Source organism: Globicephala melas, chromosome 1 (genome assembly GCF_963455315.2).
Source record: "Globicephala melas chromosome 1, mGloMel1.2, whole genome shotgun sequence".
In the NCBI taxonomy this organism is placed as follows: domain Eukaryota; kingdom Metazoa; phylum Chordata; class Mammalia; order Artiodactyla; family Delphinidae; genus Globicephala; species Globicephala melas.
Window position 1 is genome coordinate 5,123,812 of NC_083314.1, and position 24,076 is coordinate 5,147,887.

Sequence of the window (24,076 nt, forward strand, 5' to 3'; positions counted from 1 at the left end):
AATATACCAAAGATGAACAGAATGTGTTAAGCAACCAGAAAAAGAAAAAAGAACCTCCAAAGGAACCAAAATCAGGGTGAGAGCAAAACTCTCCACAGAAAAAACTGTGACCTGAAGACAGAGACATGATAGCGTCAAAGATAAAATACCATTCAAGAGTTAAGGAGAAAATAATGACATTTCAGAAGGATGTTTCCCATTTATTGGCCCAACTACAGAAGGAAGAAGAAAACTGAAATCAGATGGAAGAGGTAATATGTCAAAAGCTTCGATAAGCAAAGAAATTGTTAATACATAAATACTAACTGGATTAAAAATAATAACAAAATAGTAAATTGATGGGTGTAGATGAAGGAGATGCAAGGAAAACACAGTAACATACAATATATTAGCATTGTGGTCAGAGGTAAAGAAAATAAGATGCTCATATTATTCAATAGGAGTGCAGGGATATTTATTAACTTTAGACTTAAAAAAATCAGACTGTGCCTTTTAAATTGTAAGGACAACACTAAAAGAATAGAAACAAAATAATACTGTCAAATCAGAAGGTGGGGGTGGGGAAGGAATAAAAGAAACTACATCAACCCAAAATAGTGCATAAAAAGAGGGGAAGGAAAATGAGACTGAAAAAACATGGTAAACAGAAAGCACAAAATAGGATGACATAAACAAACCCAAATATCTTAATAATCACAGTACATATAAATGAGCTCAGATCATCAGTTAGATGATAGGAAGTTTCAAATTAAATATGAAATCAAAATTTAACTGTAGTTTCTGTGCAAGAAATTAACCTAAAAACATGGTGATACAGAAAGGTTGAAATGAAAGAACAAAAAAGTTAGAAAATTATGAACCAAAATAAAATTGGTGTACCTAAATTAATACCAAACAGATTTTGTATAAAAAGCATTATTAGGGGGCTTCCCTCGTGGCGCAGTGGTTAAGAAGCCGCCTGTCAATGCAGGGGACAGGGGTTTCAGCCCTGGTCCAGGAAGATCCCATATGCCACGGAGCAACTAAGCCTGTGTGCCACAACTACTGAGCCTGAGCTCTAGAGTTTGCGAGTCACAACTACTGAGCCCAAGTGCTGCAACCACTGAAGCCCGCACGCCTAGAGCCCGTGCTCCACAACAAGAGAAGCCACCGCAATGAGAAGCCCACGCACCACAACGAAGAGTAGCCCCCGCTCACTGCAACTAGAGAAAGCCTGCACACAGCAATGAAGACCCAACACAGCCAAAAATAAAAATAAATCAAATAAATAAATTTTAAAAAAAGCATTATTAGGAATAAAAGAGAATAATTATAAATAAAATAATTCACCAGAAAGATAAAATTATGAACTAGTAGGCACACAAAACAAAGCTTAAAAAGATCAAAAATAGATGAAATGACAAAGATAATTTTCCACGTCCTTTTGCCAACCATGTGAAAGATTTTTAGCTCAGTAATTTCAGAAACAGATAGGTAAAGCATACCAAACTTTCTAAGAATTAATATGATATGGTAGTAGTACAGGGGTAGATAACAGAAGAGTGGAACTTAAGAGACAGCCTTCATTTAGAACCATGCGTATATACAGAGGTATAATGACAAGTCAGTGGGAAAATAATGGACCATTCCATAAGTTATAATGTACCAGGAAAAGGATTTTAGCTGCCTACCACAGAGTCTTCTCTGACTACTTTAAGCAGAAAAGAATTTTATTAAAGAATATTGGGTAGCCTGGGGCCTCTCTTGAAAGTCAGAGGTCTTGGCTCTGAAGTGTGCAGCCATCCCACAAGGAATGCTTTAAGGGAAACTCCATTTTCTCTGCGTCTTGGTAACTTTCAGTATTGGATGCCAGAATTCCGCCCACTTACGTTTGAAGAAAAAACAAACAGCTCCATCATCATCACATCATGCTTGCCTGAATATGTTACACCAATTCCATTGGACAGAGCTGCCATTTCATCTGTTCACTTCCAAATCCAAGTTTCATGCATATATTATGTCTGATTGGCAGAGTCTAGATTTCCTGCCTTGTGTTCTAGCCACCAAGCAGTCTGACTCTTATCTTGGGAAGAGATAACTTATAAAGTGGGAAATTGCCTACATAGAAAAAGGGTTTTCAAATACTGTTGTTCAGCAAAACTCGTGTAATAATATGCATGCCTATTGGCCATCAACACGCATCACTGTTCCATGCCTAAACTTCAAAAAATAAAATAAAAAACAATATACTCCCACCTAACAGAATGAAGTTATTCCTTCTATAAAAGAAAACACCAGAATGCTCTCTCCTCATATTCTCGTCATTCACAGCATCCTCCAATTCCAGGATCTATGAGTATAGTGGTTATCCTTTTTTGCATAACAAATCACCTCCAAAACAACAAACATCTTTTAATTTACAGTTTCTTTGTGTCAGGACTCTAGGCAAAGCTTAGCTGGAAACCTCTGACCCAAGGTCCTTCATTAGGTTGGGGCTGCAGTCTCATCTGAACGCTTAATGAGGGGAGGATCCATTTCCAAACTCACTTGTGTGGTTTTGTCAGAGTTTAGTCCCTTGCATGCTATTGGATTGAGGGCCTCAGTTCCTCACTGGCTTTTATCCTGGGGCCTCAGTTCCTCACTGGCTTTTATCCTGGGGCCTCAATTCTCTGCCATGTGATCCCCTCCACAGAAGAGCTCACAGTATGACAGCTGGCTTCCCTGAGAGCAAGCAGGCAAGAGAAAGGGAGAAAGCACCCAAGGTAGAAGCCACAGTTCTTTGTAATCTAATCTCAAAAGTGACATCCATTGTTTTTGTGTTGTTTTATTCCTTAGGAGACAGGTTCAGTCCCTTCAAGAAGAAAGGATTTCACAACGATGAATACTGCCGGGGGGTCACTGTGGGCCATCTTAGGGTTGCCTACCATACTGGTTGATGGCCATTTCTCTCCTCATCCAGTGAAAATTATATCCTGACCTTTTGTAACCCATGATCTAAACTATATTAACCCTAAACAACATTCCCGATACAAAATAGAATAGAAATGAGGAAAGAAGGATACAATTTTGGATAGAACAGCATGATGGTGACTATGGAGACTGTGTTGCTTTGATAGATATGGTGGGTAGGAGGAACAAAACCCAAGAACAGAATAATTGTCCATGTCAGTGGGAGTAAATCACCGCCCCCTCCACCTCAGAAGTGGTAAAATATAATCAACCTGCCATCAGTACCTCACTAGTTACCTATTCACCCAGGGGGAATCTGCTGACAGTCTCGTCTTTGTTCCTCTGTATGACGTGTCTTTTTTTCCTCTGGCTACTTTTAAGATTTTTCTCTTTATCACTTATTTGAGCAAAGAGATTATGATGTGCCTTTGTATAGCTTTCTTTATGTTTCTTGTGCTTGGGAATTTTGAGTTTGTTGGGTGTTTTTTTTTTTTGTTTTTTGGGGCGGGATGGTTGTTGTTTGATCTGTAGGTTTACAGTTTTCATCCACTAGAAAAGTTTGGCCCATGGAGAACTTTGGCCATTATTTCTTCGAGTATTTTTTTTCCTCATCCCCTTCTGCAGGGACTCAAATTATACATATATTAGACCTCTTGAAGTTGTAGAACAGCTCACTGATGCTCTGTTTTTCTGTTTGTTTTGCTTTGCTTTCTTTTTAAATGCTCTTTCTCTCTGTTTAATTTTGGACAGTTTCTATTTCTGTGTCACTAATCTTTCCTTCAATGTCTAATTTGCCACTAACCCCATCCAGGGTACTGTTCATCTCATACATTGTTGTTTTAATCTCTTTTAAGTTTGACTTAAATCTTTTCTCATACTGTCCACATTTCTACTTAACTTTTTGAACATCTGGAATACAGTGGTAACTGTTTTAATGTCCTTATCTGCTAATTCTAACATCTGTGTCAGTTTATGATCAGTTTCAATTGATTTTTCTCTTCATTTGGGTCTTACTTTCTTGTTTCTTTGCATGCCTCTTTTATTTGTGAACTTTACCCCTGTTAGGTACTGGTTATTTTTCTCCTCCTATATATATTCTTGAACTTCGTTCTGTGATAGTTATTTGGAAGTAGTTTAATCCTTTCAGGTTTGCTTTTAAGATTTGTTGAGTAGGACAAGAGTAGGCGGAGTCCAGAGCTAATTATACCACTACTGAGGCAGGTTCCTCTGTTTACCCAATGTCCCATCAATCATGAGGTTATCTAGTCCGGCAGGTGGGGACAGGTACTCTTCTCCGTCCTCTGTGAGTGCTGGGTGCTATTATCTTCCATCATTTCAGGTCATATTCTTTTCTGGGTCTTGGGTAGTTTCCTCACATGCATGAGCTGATCCGAACTCAGCTGAATATGCAATAGGAAGCCTCTGCATATGTCTCTGGTCCTCTGTCTCTGGGCAGCAATCTCCTCTCAAGAACTTTATACTGAGAATACTTCCTGGCAGAGTCTCCTCAAACATTCAGCTTTGCCCCCTCAGTTCAGTGATTTGCTGGGCTCAGCTTGGGTCCCCTCACCCAATGCTGTTTCCTGGAAACTCTCTCAAGGTCGTAAGCTCAAGAAATTAGGGCTCTCTTGTTTGTTTCTCATTACTTGGAGATGACTGTCCCTTATTACCTGATAGCCATGTCTTAAAAACCATTATTTTATATATATTGTCAAGTTTTTAATTGCTTCAGACAAGAGGGTAATTCCAGTCCCTGTTATTCCATCTTGCTCAGAAGTGGAAGTGCCCTTCAGAATATGACCGTTATTTATTTTTTTAATTTTTAAAAATGTTTATTTATTTATTTATTTATACTGACATAACGTTGGTTTATAACAGTATATAAGTTTCACGTGAACAACAATATTTTGACTTCTGTATACACCACAGTGTGCCCATCAACAAAAGTCTAGTTTCCATCCATCGCCATACAGTTGACCCCCTTTACCCATTTTGCTCTCCCTCTGTCCCCTTCCTCTCTGGTAACCACTATTCTTTTCTCTGTATCTATGTGTTTTATTTATTTATTTATTCCTCAAATGCATGAAATCATATGGTATTTGTCTTTCTCCATCTAACTTATTTCACTTAGTATAATACCATCAAGGTCCATCCACATTGTCACAAATGGCAAGACTGTATTTCTTTTTATAGTTGAGTAATATGCCATCATATGTATATATACCACATCTTCTCTATCCATTCATCCATCACTAGGCACTTGGGTTGTTTCCATATCTTGGTTATTGAAAATAATACTGTGGTGAACATAGGGGTGCATATACCTTTTTGAATTAGTGCTTTTGTATTCTTCAAGTAAATACCCAGAAGTGGAATAGCTAGCTCATATGGTAATATATCTGATAAGGGGTTAATATCTAAAAATATACAAAGAACTCATCCATTTCAACATCAGAAAAACAAACCACCCAATTAAAAAATGAGCAGAGGACCTAAATAGACACTTTTCCAAAGAAGACATACAGTGGCCAACAGACACGTGAAAAGATGCTCAATATCACTAATCATCAGGGAAATGCAAATTGAAACCATAATGAGATACCACCTCACGCCCATTACAATGGCTATTGTCAAAAGGGTAAGAAATAACAAGTGCTGGAGAGCATGTGGAGAAAAGGGACCCCTACTGCACTGTTGATGAGAATGTAAACTGGTGCAGCCACTATGAAGAACAGTTTGGAGATTCCTCAAAAAATTAAGAATAGAATATAACCTTTAAATGCAACATAATCTTTAAATGTAACAAATTTCTATTTTTTTGCACTTGGTTTTCTTACTGAAGTTTAACTGATTTAGAATTTTATATTAGTTTCAGTTGTACAACATAGTGATTCAATATTTTCATACGTTATGAAATGATTACCATAATAAACCTAGTTACCATCCATCACCATACAATGTTATTACAATATTATTGACTATATTCCCTCTGCTGTACATTACATCCCCATGGCTTATTTATTTTATAACTGGAAGTTTGTACCTCTTAATCCCCTTCTTTTGTTTTTACCCAAGTTTGTATAACTAAGAAGGAAGGCAATTCCTGGTGGATCATTTGATTAGTTGTATTTTTTTTCCTTCACGAGTAGAGTGAAAATTAGAATTTTCAGACAAGACTTAGATAAATTAAGCATGAGTGAATTTTGCCTTATTACTGCCTCCAGCATCTTTCTTTAGCATCTGTCTTTCTCACAATGAGAAGTCAGTATCCCCATGCTGCACTGGGGTCAGTCAGGGTCCCCACTATAGGGGTCACGATAACCAGTTTCTTATGCTTACAATCTTTTCCAAGCTCTCCACAGGTGATCTACTTTAGGTCTTGTTGTTTCAAGTCTCTAAGTTAAGAAACTGAAAGTAAATCTATGTTGATGGATTGATGAATTAACGTGGAATTGTCTTTTCATAAATGAACCTTCTGGAGAGTTTGAACTAGCAAAAGCAACAAACAATGAGGAGAAACGTCAGGTATTGCATCAGGAGATTTGGAGAAGATACCAGGTTGGTTACAGTAGGTTAAAGTTACTCTACTGTTCAAAGGGCTAGGACCAACTTTATTATATCTTCCCAACTTAGGGTTTACCAAAGTCAGTCTCTTTATCATCAAGTTCTACCTTTCTTTCTTTTTTTTTTTTTTAATAGGTCTTTATTGGAGTATAATTGCTTCACAATACTGTGTTAGTTTCTGTTGCACAACAAAGCGAATCAGCCATATGCATACACCTGCCCCCATATCCCCTCCCTCTTGAGCCTCCCTCCCACCCTCCCTATCCCACCCCTCTAGGTCATCGCAAAGCACCAAGCCAATTTCCCTGTGCTACACTGCTGCTTCCCACCAGACAACTATTTTACATTCCATAGTGTATATATGTCGATGCTACTACTCTCAGTTTGCCCCAGCTTCGCCCTCCCACCCCATGTCATCAAGTCCATTTTCTATGTCTACCTCTTTATTCCTGCCCCGCAACTAGGTTCATCAGTACCATTTATTTATTTTTTTAGATTCCATATATATGTGTTAGCATATGGTATTTGTTTTTCTCTTTCTGACTTACTTCACTCTGCATGACAGTCTCTAGGTCCATCCACCTCACTACAAATAACTCAATTTCATTTCTTTTTATGGCTGAGTAATATTCCATTGTATATATGTGCCACATCTTCTTTATCCATTCATCTGTCGATGGACATTTCTTTCTTAATTGACTCCTATTTATTCAGTCTATATTCCAGAAATTCTTTTTACCTGTCCTGTGACCTCTGAATATATGATACAATGTGAATTTTTGGAATTTCAAAAGCATATAAATATTACACAATAAATGAATCTCTCAACCTAAGTTTAATTTGAGAATTCTCTGATCTTTATGAACTTTTATTCATAAATGTCCAATACTCAATGAAGTAAAAAATTAATAGAATTCAAAACAGTTTTCCTTTTACCCATGAACCAGAGACAAAATGACTCAGTTAAATAATCAAATCAAATATTCATTATGTCTGATGACCATAAGGTTTTCCTTTAAATTACAGATATAAACAAAATTTTTATAAAATTATAATGCAAAAAATGATACCTGTGTTAGTGATTTCTTTATGAAATCACAGGGCTGGGTGGTGCATTAAGAGGGCATCCACGGCACCCAGGGGTCCTTCAGTACTGAGAACCTGTGATCACACTGAAGATTAGTTCTAGAAAAACACTGTGACTTTACTGTGCTGGCTAAGAAGTCCTAGACACTCACACAGGCCAGGAAAACTTTATAAAAAATAGATTCTTTTCTAATTCAGAGAATAAATAAATTAGTAATTCCTTAAAAGTAAGATTTATTGAGACAGCTTTAATTCTATGTAGATAATTCTCTTCACTATTTAATCAGCATGTGTGTTTCCCTGGCAGGCTCGTCCTCTGGTGAAAATGGGGAGAGGTTGCCTCCTGAGTCAGCATCACCTCTCAAAACTTCTGGACTGTGATCTCTCAAAAACCCTTGTTCCCATCACTTTGGCCTCAGCAGGGAGGCAAATGGGAGTCACAATATACTGTTCATAGCTCAGTTCCACCATTATTACCATTATTCACAATTCCACTCCCCAAGGCTAGAAAGGTAATAAAATCTTACCGAAAGTTTGGAGGGACAGAGGGGCTTTAAAATGCGGTAATACAGAGGAGTTAAAATTGAGATTCTGACATTCTCATTCCTCACCCTTTGTACACCCCACAGAGAGGAACGTTTCACTGGCTATTTTTCTCCGGAAGCTGTGGCCTCTGCCAAGTTGACCAAGCTCTCCCCACTCCTCCATTTCTTTCCAAATTCTCTCTTTTTACTCTCTGACCCCCAAATCCATGGTCACTTATCATTCAAAGTAGTTTAGCCATCATTTCCTTGCACAATCTTCTTAGAAGCCATGCCCTTGGAGCACATGGAGCCTCGCCTTTCCACTCCCTCCAACCAATTATCCCAACTACCATCCAGGTCACTTCCCAGCCAGAGGGACTTCAGTGTTGATCAGAATCATCCTTCACAGGTTAACGACCAATCTCACACTACAGTAGCCTTCACTCCCGACCTATTTCAGCCACTTACACTCAAGACCACAACTTGTCAAAATCCCTCACTCCCGCTACACTGAATCGTTACATGACATGATAATTATTGACCTGCAACACAAACTGCTTTCAAGGACAGAGTAGGTTTAAATTTTACTAGAAATGAAAGGATTGTGACAGAGCATAGGGTGAACATCTAATTTCAGCAATGATCATTTAAAAAAAAACATCAAAGAAGAAAAGATATGTCAACCAAGCAGTGGATTTCCTTGTTCTCTTTTTAAAATAATTATAGTATTATAATGAACACTTGATTTATCCATTTTTGAAAGACAAATGCAATGATTGTAAGATTTTTATGTGCTTACTATGTGTCTGTGTAAAGCAGGCCTGAAGATTCGACCTTTAGTCTTGCAGCAGCAAATGAGGAATAGTTGCATCTAAATCAGATGCAAGGTAAGTGAGAATCCCATGTCCCAGACTAAGCACTTGTAATCATCGTTAAGGCTGTCTATGAGTAACTGGGAACTAATGGAATGGAGCTGTCCTGGAGCACGGGGGCTATTCACATCAACCCGGGGAGATGTGACCCACAGAAGGTATAGGCACAGGACTCATTATAAAAGCTGAAAGGACCTCAGAGCCGATGGCTACCCTGGGCTGAAGCTGTGTCTAGTCAACTTTGCCCCTGGTGATGCCACACACCCAGTGTGCAGGATGGCCAGGACATTGAGAGCTGTACCTAGGAAATATGGGACTACTGCCAAGTTGTTTTGTGTGCCATGATGCTTGTTCTGCAAACCTTCTTAAAGATAACCAAAACTGGTGCTTGCTGAAGCCTATGGTGAATTTTGAGTTTGATTGTCAATCTGAAGTTAAGACCTCAGCTACTGGTAGAGCAGAGTGGATGTCACGCATCCATGAATTTATTCAGTCCTCACAATACTACAATGCAGTTGGACATAATCACCATTTCCATTTTGCAAGGATGGAAAATGCAGAGTTTAAGTAAAATGGTTCAAGGTCACTCACCTTACAATTGAAATAAACTATTTCTCATTTCTTACATATTTTTGAAACTGATTTCTCTCTAATAAGTATATATTTTTAGCATCTTAAAAACAGCAAATATTTACTTAATATTTTTTCCCTATATAGCTCCTTCTGTTAGCAGAAGCTCTGTGACTTAAAATTTAAGCCCACAATTGTTGGAATACCTATACTATTTTGAAATAAGATTTATTTTAGTAAAAATACTATTCTATGGTGATTAAAAATTTTGCCCATTTTTTACATCACATACTGTGTGTTGTACATGCTATACAATTTGACATCCCGCATGGGTTTTTTATCACTTACAATTTTTTGAGAGGCAAAAGTTAACTTCTGAATAAGTGTTGACATTCTTTCCCTCTTTCCTTATTCACTAGAGGAAATTTGGCTTTGTTTGCTCATCCTCCCTACCCCTCCCCTAACCACTATGAAACATTTGATCGCCAGCTTTGTTCCTGGGTTTTTGTGATGCAAAATTAATATAATGGAAAAAGAGAGAAATGGAACTTGAAAATCTAGGACAGGGAATTTTTATGAGAGTAGAGATTTATTTCCAAGAGGCAAGAAAGGGGGGCCTATGAGGACTTCAAAAGAAAGGAGCTTTGGGGAGGCTGAGAGACTGGACTTTGGGAAGTAGTCAGAGATATTGAGAACATAAAAATGGAGAAAGTATTTTTTGCAGTTTTTCTGTGTATTATATTCTGTATTTTTTTTTTCTTAAGAGAGCCCAGGAAACATTTGAATTATTTTAATTTCATTTTGGTTACTGGATTTTGTTTGTCTTTGAAAGCATCTCTAGATACCAGAGCATAAAGCAACACAATTTATATTTCAAACATTTTCTTAGTACAAATGTGCTTGATTGATTTCATTAAAGTTATTTCTAATTTCCCACTATATGCAAATGTTATGGCTACCTTGGCATGTTAATCTTTGCCCTAATTTTCAATTATTTTTCTCAAAGAGTTTCTAGGTTGTTAGGTATGAACATTCTTATTTAAGGCTTTTGATACACAATGTGAATATCTCAATATCTCAGATATTTGTGTGCCCTGTTCCTGTCATGGAAAATAGTCCATAGTGTGGGCTCAATGGTAGTTACTGAATTAGCAAGTGAGGATTCGACTCTTTATCCGTAATTGAGTTTCTCCCTTAAACTTTGGAGGGGCGTCTCTAACTGCCTGATGGACATCTTCACCTGAATGTCCCAATTACGTTTCAAAATAGACAGGTTTCAAGTGTAAGTATGCAACTATGGCCATACTACTCTGAACGCGCGGGATCTCGTCTGATATTGGAAGCTAAGCAGGGTCGGGCCTGGTTAGTACTTGGGTGGGAGACCATCTGGGAATACCTGGTGCTGTAGGCATTAAAAAAAAAAAAGTGTAAGTATGCACCCTACTTTCTTCTTTGCCTTTATGATTTCAGTCGATGACATCACAGCATTATTTAAGGTGGGCATGCTGGAGGCCTGGAAGTCATCCTTCACAATACTCCCTTTCTCTCTCTCATTTCTCATCAAACATGAAGCTGATTTCCCCCCGAAATATTTTAAGCCACCCTTGTTTCTTCCTCCTTACTATAACCACACCGTTCAGGTCCCCATCATTTCATTCGAGGTCCCCTACCTAACAGCCTTGCCCTCCAGAACCTCCTCATTGTGGCCATGTCAGTGTTCCTGTTTCAAGTCCCTCAGTGGCTTCCCATGTCCTTCCTGGCACTTCCCAAACGTGTGCCCAGAGTAGGTTACAGGGGTGCCAGAGCCGCAGGCCACCAGGTGGTCACCCTTGCTGCCAACAGTCCTGACTACGTGGTAAGTGTGGTGTGCATATATTATCCTTTCTCTTTGGACCACGGTGTGAAAACATTTGGGCACCTGTGACTATCTAATCACTGTCCATTGCAGCACTTAAAGCCTTTTCTCATGTGCACCCTGCCCACAGCCCCTCATGTCACGTCACTCCCCCGTTCCCTTTTTCTATTAATAGGTCCCAAATGCACTGTGCCCTTGGCTGCTTCTCGTCTTTTTCTTACCCCTGTTACTCCCCTACTCTCCCCGCTTCTTCCCTCATGCCAGTTTTCACCACACTTTAAGAATCAATCATTTACAAACTCCTACTTTGTTAAACTATGGATTAGTGTCTCAAAGTCTAATCTGTAAAAGACATGCATCACAGTCATGTGGGGTTTGTTTTTAAGGAAAAGAAAAAACCTGATTCCTGTGTCCCACCAGGAATAACTGAATCACAACATCTGGATTTAGAACCCATACAAAAAATCCATTATTTAAATGACCCCCCATGTGTTTATTTTACACTTTAAATTGTGTAAACCATTGCTGTACACACAATCTCACTGACCAATTTAGTTTGCAAAATATGGTTACATATACTCCATAAAATAGCAAAAGAAAATAGAGTTACATAAGAAAATGTTGCCTTCATAAATATGAATTCATCAGCTTTGATCAATAAACAGTGAAATATTTCCCAGGAAAAAGACATAATAAAAACTACCCTTCACCTAAAAAATAAACAATTATATTGATGGTAGGCACACAACTGACCCTAAGAATTAATGAGATATATCTTTGTGACAATCTTCACTCTAAACAATTCCAGTGTTCATGATTACCTATTGAGGGAAAAAAAAGCCTTAGAGAAATGTGCTTAATAGCATACATGGTCAGTATGATATTTAGATTTTTTGGAAGTCAGTTTATTCCCAAAGTTCATGGCTCTTTGAAATTCACCAGTCTCACAAAAAATTCCCTTTGAGAATATACAGTATGTTGATATTTGAAATTATACTTGTAGCACATGCACTGGTGATACATAGTCTTTAATACCTTTATTTCTTATAGTTTAAGCAATAGGTCATTATTCACAGGTGGAACCTATTCACAGGCTGGATTGATGAGGTTCCCACTGCATCTCTCTCCTTTGATTATATTTTTTGATTTCTCATTGCCCATTATATTTGCATTAATGTTTTTCTTCATCAAGCCCAAAGTCTGGAGGCAGACTCTGATGCTGTTTCTACCCAAAGGCTATATAATTCAGGGCACCAAAAGTTTTAAGCTGTCCAGTGTACCAAAATTTAGAAGGTCTCATAAATAGTGCAATCAGTATTTCCAAATTCTGACTGTGCAATTTGGCATTCAAATCTATTTTTACTCAGATAAACTCTTAAAATTTTAATATGGCTCAGTTTATCTTTTAATAATAGCTTCTTATAATAGTGAGTTTGATGCAATTCTCAGGCATTGATACTTAAAATGTAAAGCTTTGTATTTTATTTCTCTTCTCTTTCCTTACTCAGCCTCTCACAGAGGTGTGTGACATTGTGATATAATAAGAAATATTTTTTTTAAGTTTTCATCCATGGTTCCTGGCACATAGCTCTTCAAATTCTTGTAACTTCTTAAGAGCCCTGGGAGCATCATTTTTATATTATTTGGTCTTTGTCCTTGGTTCCTGAAATATCGATAGTTCCTGTGATAAAGGTGAAAGCAGTGCCTTGTCACTCACAACAGCCCTTTCAAGCACACCAGTGTTTATGTTAATGAGGTGATTTTGGAAAACCCCTAGATAAACACCTGATGGGACCTAGTTGCCAGGGCAACCAACCAAGGGATTAGAGGGTTGGAACTTTCGTCCCCATCCTCTGACCTCTGGGGAGGAGACAGGGACAGGAAGTTGAGGTAATCACCTGTGATCAATGATTTGATCACCATGCCTATGTAATGAAGCATCCATAAAAACACCCAACTGTGGGGACTTGGAGACCTTCTGGGTTGATGAACCCATGGAGGGGCTGGGAGGGTGCCTCGCCTGGAGAGGGCGTGGAAGCTCCGAGTCCGTCCCTCTTGCCTCCACACCTTACCCTGGGCATCTCTTCCAACTGGCTGTTCCAGAGTTGTATCCTTTTATAATCAACCAGTAAACTAGTAAGTAAACTTGTTTTCGCACTGAGTTCTGTTAGCCACTCTAGCAAATTATCAAACCTCAGGAAGTGGTTGTGGGAACCTCTGATTTATAGCCAGCGAGTCAGAAGCACAGGTGACAACCTAGACTTGCAATTGGTGTCTGAAGTGGGGGAGATGGGAGTGGGACTGAGCCCTTAACCTGTGGGGTCTGAGCTAGCCCCAGGTAGACAGCGTCAGAATTTAGCTGAAATGTAGGACACCCAGTTGGTGTGCACAGAGAATTGGAGAATTGCTTGGTGAGGGCAAAACTACCCCACAGTTGGTGACCAGAGTGTTGACTGTGTTGGGTGTGAGAAGACTGGTGAATAGAGGGAGAAACAGTTTTTCCTTTCAAGTTTCTAATGATATCAGTAAATGAAATGAGGATGGAGGTAACTAGGAATTTATAATATACAAACCGGATATGCTATTGCCTAAATTCTGAGTTGAACTTAACCTCAAAATATAATTAATTTTAGTAGGGTTAATGATTTCAAAGCAAGCTTGATTATATTTATTTTCAGAAAACATTTCTTCATATCACAAGACTAGTTTGATTTTTTGGACTAAATTTTCTCTATCTACATCGGAAAAGAATGCCTAGATACATGCACAGATCTCTGACAATACTTTAAAGCGTGATTATTCTCTTTGACAACAATGTGTGAATAGCCTTTATACATCTGTCCAGCCCACTACAATGTAAATTTGCCTGGAGAACAATGGTATTTTCTATAGTCATTACCTTGCTCATATTAACTACTTAATAAATATTTGTTGAAATGTTTGTCAATGCCAGTACATTTTTAATATTCATCCTTAATGTTTATTTAAATAAATTTGTATAGAAATTGCCCTCTGGAAGTTGGAAACAAGGGAAAAGTAAAGCAGACCATACTATTTGTTTCAAATATTTTCTGCCTTAATAAATACCTGGTTCAAAGACATCAGGCTTAGCCACATAACCTGCTTTGATGAATTAAATATGAGCCAGACTGACATAGGTCACATACGCACTGAAGCCATGACATGGTTCTACCAATGCGCTTTCCCTCTGCTGTGAAAACACCAGTTCTAAAAAGGGATTACCTCTTCAACCTGTGTCTCCGGATGAAGATACATGAAGTAGAGTTACAGTCAACCTGCCCGCAATATGCGGTGGGAACAAAATATAAACCTTTGTTGTTGTAAACTGCTAAGATGTTGAGTTTGATTGTTGCAGCATAATCTAATGAAAGCTGCGTCATACAGGGTGAATTACAAAAACACTCTTCATCTTTATTCCTGTTTTTGTGCCAGTACCATACTGTTTGGATTACTGTAGCTTTGTACTATAGTCTGAAGTCAGGGAGCCTCATTCCTCCAGCTATTTTTCTTTCTCAAGATTGCCTTGGCTATTCAGGGTCTTTTGTGTTTCCATACAAATTATAAAATTTTTTGTTCTAATTCTGTGAAAAATGATATGGAACAGGATAGAAAGTCCAGAGATAAACCCACACACCAATAGTCAACTAATCTATGACAAAGGAGGCAAGAATATACAATGGGGAAAAGACAGTCTCTTCAATAAGTGGTGCTGGGAAAACTGGACAGCTACATGTAAAAGAATGAAATTAGAACATTCTCTAACACCATACACAAAAACAAACTCAAAATGGATTAAAGACCTAAATATAAGATGGGATACTATAAAACTCTTAGAGGAAAACATCAGCAGAACAATTTCTGACATAAATTGCAGCAATATCTTTTTTCATCCATCTCTGAGAGTAATGAAAATAAAAACTAAAATAAACAAATGGAGCCTCATTAAACTTAAATGCTTTTGCACAGCAAAGGGAACCATCAACAAAATGAAAAGAAAACCCACAGAATGGGAGTAAATATTTGCAAACAAAGCAACTTATAAGGGATTAATCTCCAAAATATACAAACAGTTCATGCAGCTCAATATAAAAAAAAAAAACAAAACCAAACAACCCAATCAAAACATGCGTGGAAGATCTAAATAGACATTTCTCAAAGAAGACATACAGATGGCCAAGAGGTACATTAAAAGATGCTCAACAACACTAATTATTAGAGAAATGCAAATCAAAACTACAATGAGGTATCACTTCACACCGGTCAGAATGGCCATTATCAAAAAATCTACAACAGGGGCTTCCCTGGTGGCGCAGTGGTTGAGAATCTGCCTGCCAATGCAGGGGACACGGGTTCGAGCCCTGGTCTGGGAAGATCCCACATGCCATGGAGCAACTAGGCCCATGAGCCACTACTACTGAGCCTGCACGTCTGGAGCCTGTGCTCCACAACAAGAGAGGCCGCGATAGTGAGAGGCCCACGCACCGTGATGAAGAGTGGCCCCCGCTTGCCACAACTAGAGAAAGCCCTCGCACAGAAATGAAGACCCAACACAGCAAAAATAATAAATAAATAAATAATTTTTAAAAAGATCTACAACAATAAGTGCTGGAGAGAGTGTGGAGAAAAGGGAACCCTCCTACACTGTTGGTGGGAATGTAAATTGGTACAGCCACTGTGGAGAACAGTATGGAGATTTCTTTAAAAACTAATAAAAATAGAACTACCATATGATCCAGCAATCCCATTCCTGGGCAAATATCTGGAGGCAACCATAATTCGAAAGGATACATGCACCCCAATGTTCATTGCAGCACTATTTACAATAGCCAGGTCAAGGAAGCAACCTAAATGTCCATTGATGGAGGAATGGATAAAGGAGATGTGGTGCATATATACAGTGGAATATTACTCAGCCATAAAAAAGAACAAAATGATGCCATTTGCAGCTACAGGAATTGACCTTCGAGATTGTCATACTGAGTGAAGTAAGTCAAACAGAGAAAGACAAATATCATACGATATCACTTTTATGTGGAATCTAAAAAATGGTACCAATAAACCTATTTATAAAACAGAAATTGAATCACAGATATAGAAAACAAACTTATGGTTACCAAAGGGGAAAAGGAGGGGGTGATAAACTGGGAGATTGGGATTGACATATATACACTACTATATATAAAATAGATAACTAATAAGAACCTACTGTATAGCATAAGGAACTCTTATTCAGTACTGTGTAATGACCTATATGGAAATAGAATCTGAAAAAGAGTGGATGTATATATGTATATGGTATAACTTACTCACTTTGCTGTATAGGAGAAACTAACACAACATTGTAAATCAACTATACTCCAATAAAAAAATTAATTTAAAAAGAAACACTCTTTACTTATCCAAGCCTATGATTCCATTACTTAGAATAATCATGGAATCAAAAAACGTGGATCTCACAGGAACCTGGAAATTATATAATCTACCCCCCTCATTCTACAAGTGAGAAATTAGCGTAAAAGATGCATTCATGGATATGCAATTAACTAATGATGGGCCAGGGCCCAAATCTGAATGTCTTGACTCTACTTATTTAAAAATTAATGCTGAATATAAATATTTGTTCTTTATATTAAAAGGAAGGATCACTAAAATTATAGACAGATATGAAATCAAAATAATGAATTCCCTGTATGAAAAAGTTATTGCTGCCAACTCACAACTGATTTTTCCAGTAGTGATGCTTGATTTGCTAAGAGCTATTTCCATTCTCTCTCCTTCTGTTCAACGTGACAAATTTGAGACCAGCAGATCAGACTGACCAGTACTCGTTGTATACACTTGGTCTCTGTGCGAAGCAAACAGAACCATACTGAGATTGAACAATAAACCCAGCCTCATTAGCACTCTGCTCTCACTAATTTGCCTACAGTGGACTTATTTTAAGGATCAAAGAATTTTGGATTCAGAGAAAAGAATCATTCATTTGGGAATTATCAGCACAATTATGTGAAGAACCAAAAAGACCACAGAAAGTTTAATCTAGGTTACATAGGAGCAAGTTTTGCCTCTGCAGATATTAGTCACAGGAGTGGAATAGCAGTTGAAACTGTAAACATTTTTAATTTGGAAAAGTTTTAAAGATGAAATGGACACTCAGTTATCTAGCACTAATTTTTTTCAAAAAGAAAAAAATACCACCCTGATTTGTAGTGTTTGCCAATTTCTGTGATGCAATTACTTCCACTGTTGCACATTGAAGCCACCAGCAGTTTAATAACTGGCTTGCAAAATTCCTGAATGTTTTAACATGTCTTGGCTTTTGTGAGCTGGTATGAGGCTTAGAACCTGACAGATCTGGGATTAAATCTCAGTTGTATCACCTTGTAGCTGTGTTTTAGGTATATCACGTAAGCTACCATGGTCTCAGGTGTCTTAATTGGCTTAATAATAGCTACTTTGTAGGACTCGAGATATGGATAACAAAACCCCTGAGACCTCTCCTACTTTGCTCTTTTTTTTGTTTAATCCAGTCCAGCAACGTTGGACACCTTGCAATACCTCAGACACTCTGGGCACACTCCTCCCTCAGGACTAGTTGCCCCTATTTTCTTTGCCAAAATGGTATTCACCCAGATATCCTCATGGCTCAACTGCTCTCTGTCTCTCATCCTTTGCTTTTCTCCAAAGCACTTACTGCCAGCTTATAATTACATATTGTACTTATTTGATTTTTGAGACTTATCTGGTCTCACCCCATTAAAATATAAACTTCACAATAGCAAGGATTGTGGTCTCTTTGTTTACTACTGTATCCTCTGAGCAGTAGCAAGCATGTAGACTTAATAGTTGAATAAAGGAGTCAATGAAGAAATGAGTGAGTAAACAGTAAACTTTTAAATATGTATTAATTATCCTATCTTGAGGCTAGGGACAACTAATCTTACTTGATTTCCCTCTAGAACCAATAAACTTTCTGCTCCAGCCAAAACATTTTGGCTCTGAATAGTCATGCCCATACCTACTGCCATGCCTTTTCTTATTTTTTGGTCCCATACTGTTATTATTCTAAGTACACTGGCTTCAGTTTCCCTTGTAATAGAACTTTTCTGAGAACAAAAAGAAGGCATGGGAATATATGACAACTTACCTAACACATTGCTGGAAAACTTCGGAGGAGTCACTGCTTTTTATTAAATTGGGAAGGAAACCCTAGAAGACTGATAAAGGGTGTTAATATCAACAACCTAGTTCTAGATGACTAAGTACATTCCTTCCTCCAATTTCACTGTTATGGCAAAATCATAAGAAGAAAATAAAGAATGATATTATATTAATAAACACAACAAATAATACATTTACAACAAAGTAATTTATAACCATTGTTTTGAATTGATAATGAAAGATAGTAATCTTTTGGTGCCCCAAGTAACAAACACAGTTTGTGAAAGAAAAGTAGGTTAAAGTATTGAACATTCATGTAGGGGAAGCGTGCTAAGCTATTTGTCCCAAGAAAATGTGAAAACACATTTATGCCCAATTCTGGTGCCACTCTCTATATTAACCAGACTCTAATGTCATGAGGAAAATCTATGTGGGAGGAAATTTCTGAGCCCTCAATTCAAAACCAAAGGTTTAATGTGTGGAAGGTGGGGATAGTGTAAAGAATGAGGAAAAATAAGAGAAAAATATGGACATATTACACTGAGCACTTATCAAGTTTTAAAAAATCCTTTTATAATTCATTTGCATGTAAAGTTAACTTTGCCCAATAAAAGTGGTATTAATTAAGCAGTTTCATCATAAATCAGAGGTTTATTTATAATAGATATCATGGGTTGAACTGTGTCTCCCAAGAAGATATGTTGAAGTCCTAAACCCTGGTACCTGTGCCCTGTTTACTTTATTTGTAAACAGGGTCTTTGTAAATGTAATCAAGTTCAGATGTGGTTATTAGGATGGGTCCTAACCCAATATGACTGATGTCTTTATAAAAAGAAGAGAAGAGCTATAGACAGATGAAGGGAGAACACCATGTAATTATATAGGCAGAGCTTGGAGTGATGCAGCTGCAAGGCAAGGAATGCCACAGATTGAAGACCACCACCAGATGCTGGGAAGAGGCAAGGAAGGATTTTAGAGGGAGCAGGGCCCTGCTGACACCTTGATTTCAGACTTCTAGCCTCCAGAACTATGAGAGAATGAATTTCTGTTTAAGCTACACAGTTTATGGCACTTGGTTACAGCTGCCTTAGGAAACTAATACCATAGCCCCAAATTGGAAGCAACCAAGATGACGTCCAATAGTTGAATAAACAAACTGTGGTACATCTATACAATGGAATATTATCCAGTGATAAAAAGAAATGAGCTGTCAAGTCACAAAATGTCATGAAGAACACTTAAATGAATTTTGCTACTTGAAAGAAGCTAGTCTGAAAAGGCTACATATTTTATCATTCCAATTATATGCCATCCTGTAAAAGACAAAACCATAGAGACAATAAAATGATCGGTGATTGCCCAGGGGTTGGGGGCAGGAAAGGAGGGTGAAAAAGGTATATCACAGGGGACTTTTAGGGTAGTAAAACTATTTTGTATACTATTGTAGTGCAGCATTTGTCAAAACCTATAGAACCTTAGAGCACAAAGAGTGAATTTTATTGTATGCAAAGATCCCAGGAAAGAATGTTGATTGTGACACAAAAAAAATGTATAATACAATCACACAGAAGGGGGTGGGGAAAAAGGTGCTGTCCTAAGGAAACAAGCAAAGTGTTAAAACTAAAGACAAAAGGAAATGCATGTAAGTAGTGTACTCAAATTGATAAAGGTATTTCTACAGGATTATGGGTTAAGAATTCGACACTCCTATATACTTTACATACTTTTTAAATTATATTTACTGAATTTAAACAATTAAGTAAATGAATGGCAGATGGCAGGTTTCTCACTGTTAGAGTGGGAATTTACAGACAAGGAAGGGGAGGAAGCTAGAATGATCCATGTGGTAATGAAGTTAGAGGCATCAACATAAACTCATGTTTAGCTTAATATACGTACCAAGGTACCTACAGTTATATGTAAGGAAATGTGTATATACACACATATATTTCTGTGCTCTATCAGCTGAGATGGCCTGAAAGAAATGATACCCCAGTGGCACCAAGCACACCTTACATTCAGATAATTGGTTTCTATTGCCATTCTCTAGTGAAAAGGAACCAGGGCTCACGGGAGCAATGGCTTATGGTAGGACTGGGGCAGGAAATACACAAGACAAGTCTGGAACATCTTGCAGAGCCAGAAAGTCAGGAAGTAAAGCACCTCACGTTGATAGGGAGTAGGATAAAAGAGAACAGGACCGAGTGAAGGAACTCCCAGTGGCCAAAGCTAGAACAACTTGAGAAACAAAACAGTAAAGTAGTATTAGACAGTAAGTATTAAACAGTAAAGTAGTAGCAGTATTAGTAGTATAACCCAGAGTACAAAATAAATATCCATGACTCCATAGTGACATAAATACTCGAATAAATTAATAAACAGTGGAGAAAAGCCAAATCTCCCATGAGGAAGAATCCCAGGTAATTTATGTAGATGCTCTGCTCTCCCAGAGGCGGGCATAATTCTCCTCTCCTTAGGTGTGGGCAGTGCATAGTGACTTCCTTCCTAAGAAGAAAGTACAGAAAGGGAACAAAAAGAAGTTTACAGTGGAGAATCCTGACAAATACCACGTCCCAAGTGATTAAGGTCAACATCAGAAGTCATAAATCAAAAAAAAAGAAAAAAGGAGAGAGAAGTCATAAATCATGTTGATTGCACAGATCCTTGAGGTGATATCTTGAGAATGACATTTTACCTCTGTGGTCTTCCTCCCAATAACCCATAACTCCAGTCTTACCATGAGAAAAGCATCCCACAAATTCCACTAGAGGATCCTATAAAATACCTAAACAGTACTCCTCAGAATTGTCAAGGTCATCAAAAACAATGCCAGAGGAACTGCCACAGCCAAAAAGAACCTAAGGATACTTGAGAACCAAATATAACATGGTATTCTGAACGGAATTCCGGAATAGGAAAAAAAATATCAGGTAAAAAAAATCTAAGGAAATCTGAATAAACTATTGACTTTAGTTAATAATAATGTATCAATATTGGTTCATTAATTGTAACAAATCTACCATACTGAGGTAAGATGTTAATAATAGGGGAAACTGAGTATGAGATATAGGTGGCCCTCCTGTACCATCCTCTCAATTTTTCTGTAAACGTAAAATTATTCTAAAATAATAAAGTCTTTTATAAAAAATAAAACAATGTAAGAGTTAAAAAATAATGCCAAAATGTCATGAGTAAGGAAGATATTCAATTCTTATAGCAAATGCTATAAAAGTTCCATCATTCATTTACTCATTTAATAACTATTCCTTGAGTGACTACCCTGAGCTGGACAGTAGCTACCCACTGACTAAGGATATATCAGTTAGCAAAACACCCATGGTTTCTACAACCATGTCTTACAACCTCATAGGTAAAACATAAGTCAACGCAAAAGTAATATTTTCAAATTTTGGCACATACTATGAAAAGAAATGCAAATTGTAATGAAAGTATGTATAGTGAAGTTTAATCTAATGTGAACAGGGATGGTGTGAATGGGGAAGATAGATACTCTCATTTTCATTTTCTAAAAGGAGAAATTTGGGCTTCTCAGGGATTTCCAATAAATCAGCAGTAAAATATAAAAGAGAACTAAAAACCCTGATTGTTGTTGTCCTCTCGAATTTCAAAATTTTATATTGTAATACCATTAATGGTAATTTTTGAAAATCACCAAAGGTGAAAAATAATGCAGTTCTCCTGAAAAATCTGATTCGCCTAAAATAAGCATCAAAAATTACAAGCTAAAATTAATTCTGCTACATGATTCAGGGAACAGTGAGTAACCTTCATGAAGTAGAGAATTCTACTGTAAACTGATGAGATAATTGTTTAATTTATGAAAAAGCAAAGATACCTTTTTCTCACTCTGATAATTCTGTAAGCGCTTTACAACATGCAAAGATGTTAAATGGAATGGTGAATATAAAGGTTTCAAATGTTTCTACATAAGTAACATTTTAAAGAAAATTAGACGATTACTCCCTAATGAATAACATCAACCTTCTCTGACCTATTGAGCAAACTCAATTATTTCTTGATAGCCGCATTAAGACTGAATAAATACGACCATATTTTGTCTTTATAGATTCTATTTCTTTATACTTTAGGTAGATTGAAAAGAAAGTATTCTTTAAAATAACTCTATTCAAATTCAGCTATTCAAATTCAGCTATCCCAAAGTCTTTGAAATTATTCAAATAACTTAAATAATAATTTTATCAAACCACATTTCACTTGTATACTATGACCACACTTCGAATATGGGTTAAAACAATTAATTTTAAATTAAACTAGATGTGGAATTTACATTGACAAATATTCAATTTACCTCCAGATGCATAAAGGACTCATGAAATACCGCTGTCAATCACTTTCCTAATGCATGGTAGCTCTAATAAGGTAGTTTCTTTAAAGGCTTTCACCACAGATTCATGCATCAAGGTCACAGCATGCCCCTTGAAGGACAGCAAGGCACCACTTTCATGAAAAAGTATAGTATGGAGTCAAGGGTGACTCTTTTCTCTTAATTTTAAAAGAATGTATTTCAAAGTTCAAGAAGAAAAATCATTGATTCACTGAACGCATATGATCCAAAGAACTAAAATTTTCTGTGTGCTTTTATTGTGTTCTGAGCAGCACGCTAATCCCTCCACACTATCCCTTCAACAGAGTCTGTACATGTAAGCTAAGAGCACAGAATCCAGAGTCGGACCTCTGGGTCCTAGTCCCAGGTCCACCGTTCCCTGCAGCGTGGCCTCGGGAAAGTAAATAACCTCGCTGTGCCACTGTTTCTTCAGCTATAAAATGGAATTAATGACAAGTTCTACTTGTCATGCAAGTTAAATGGAAATAATGCTTGTAAAGCTCATACTGCTTATTTTCTCTCCTAAATAATCCTTCCGAGGAGAGAGAGAGATGTTTATATCTTACAACTCTGATGACTAAAGTTCTCAAGAAAGATATATTGGGTAGTGTAGAACTTGTGATCACCTGCATTTGAAACAGAGAGCTTGTTGAACTACATACTCATGGGACCTACCAAGACATATGAAATATATGGGGCTGGACTTGAGAGGCTGCATCTTAAACATTCCAGCTCTCTGCTATGTACCAAAGGCTGAGATACCTGGGATAGCCATCTGATTCTATACAATACGGATGATTATCATCATATCTATCTTATGGTGGAGTTGTAAGGATTAAATGAAATATAACATATATAAAATGCTTAGCAATGTCAGCAACTTTTACTATTAGCTATTATTTTATTAATATGGCTGGAATATAGGATCTGTGTCATGAGTACTAAGAGGCAAGGGTGGAAAAGAAGGCTGAGGTTGTGAAAGTTTTCAAGTCAGTTAAAAATAAAAGTCTAAACTAAGTGTTTTGACGAGGAAGGCAATATCATCACAACTTGCCGGCAAATATATTAACACAGATAAGAGTCTGCCTGCCTAAAAATTAAACAAAATGAAGCTTCAATTTTTTTTAAC

General features: G+C 37.4%; 1 protein-coding gene and 1 pseudogene across 5 annotated transcripts in view; one reads left to right on the top strand and one right to left on the bottom strand.

The window, feature by feature from the left end:
* The window catches only part of CRB1 (crumbs cell polarity complex component 1), a 267,605-nt gene that overhangs the window by 199,077 nt on the left and 44,452 nt on the right, over positions 1-24,076 (bottom strand). The gene's annotated exons all lie outside the window — the stretch shown is intronic.
* On the top strand, positions 10,837-10,955 carry LOC115867764 (5S ribosomal RNA; annotated as a pseudogene).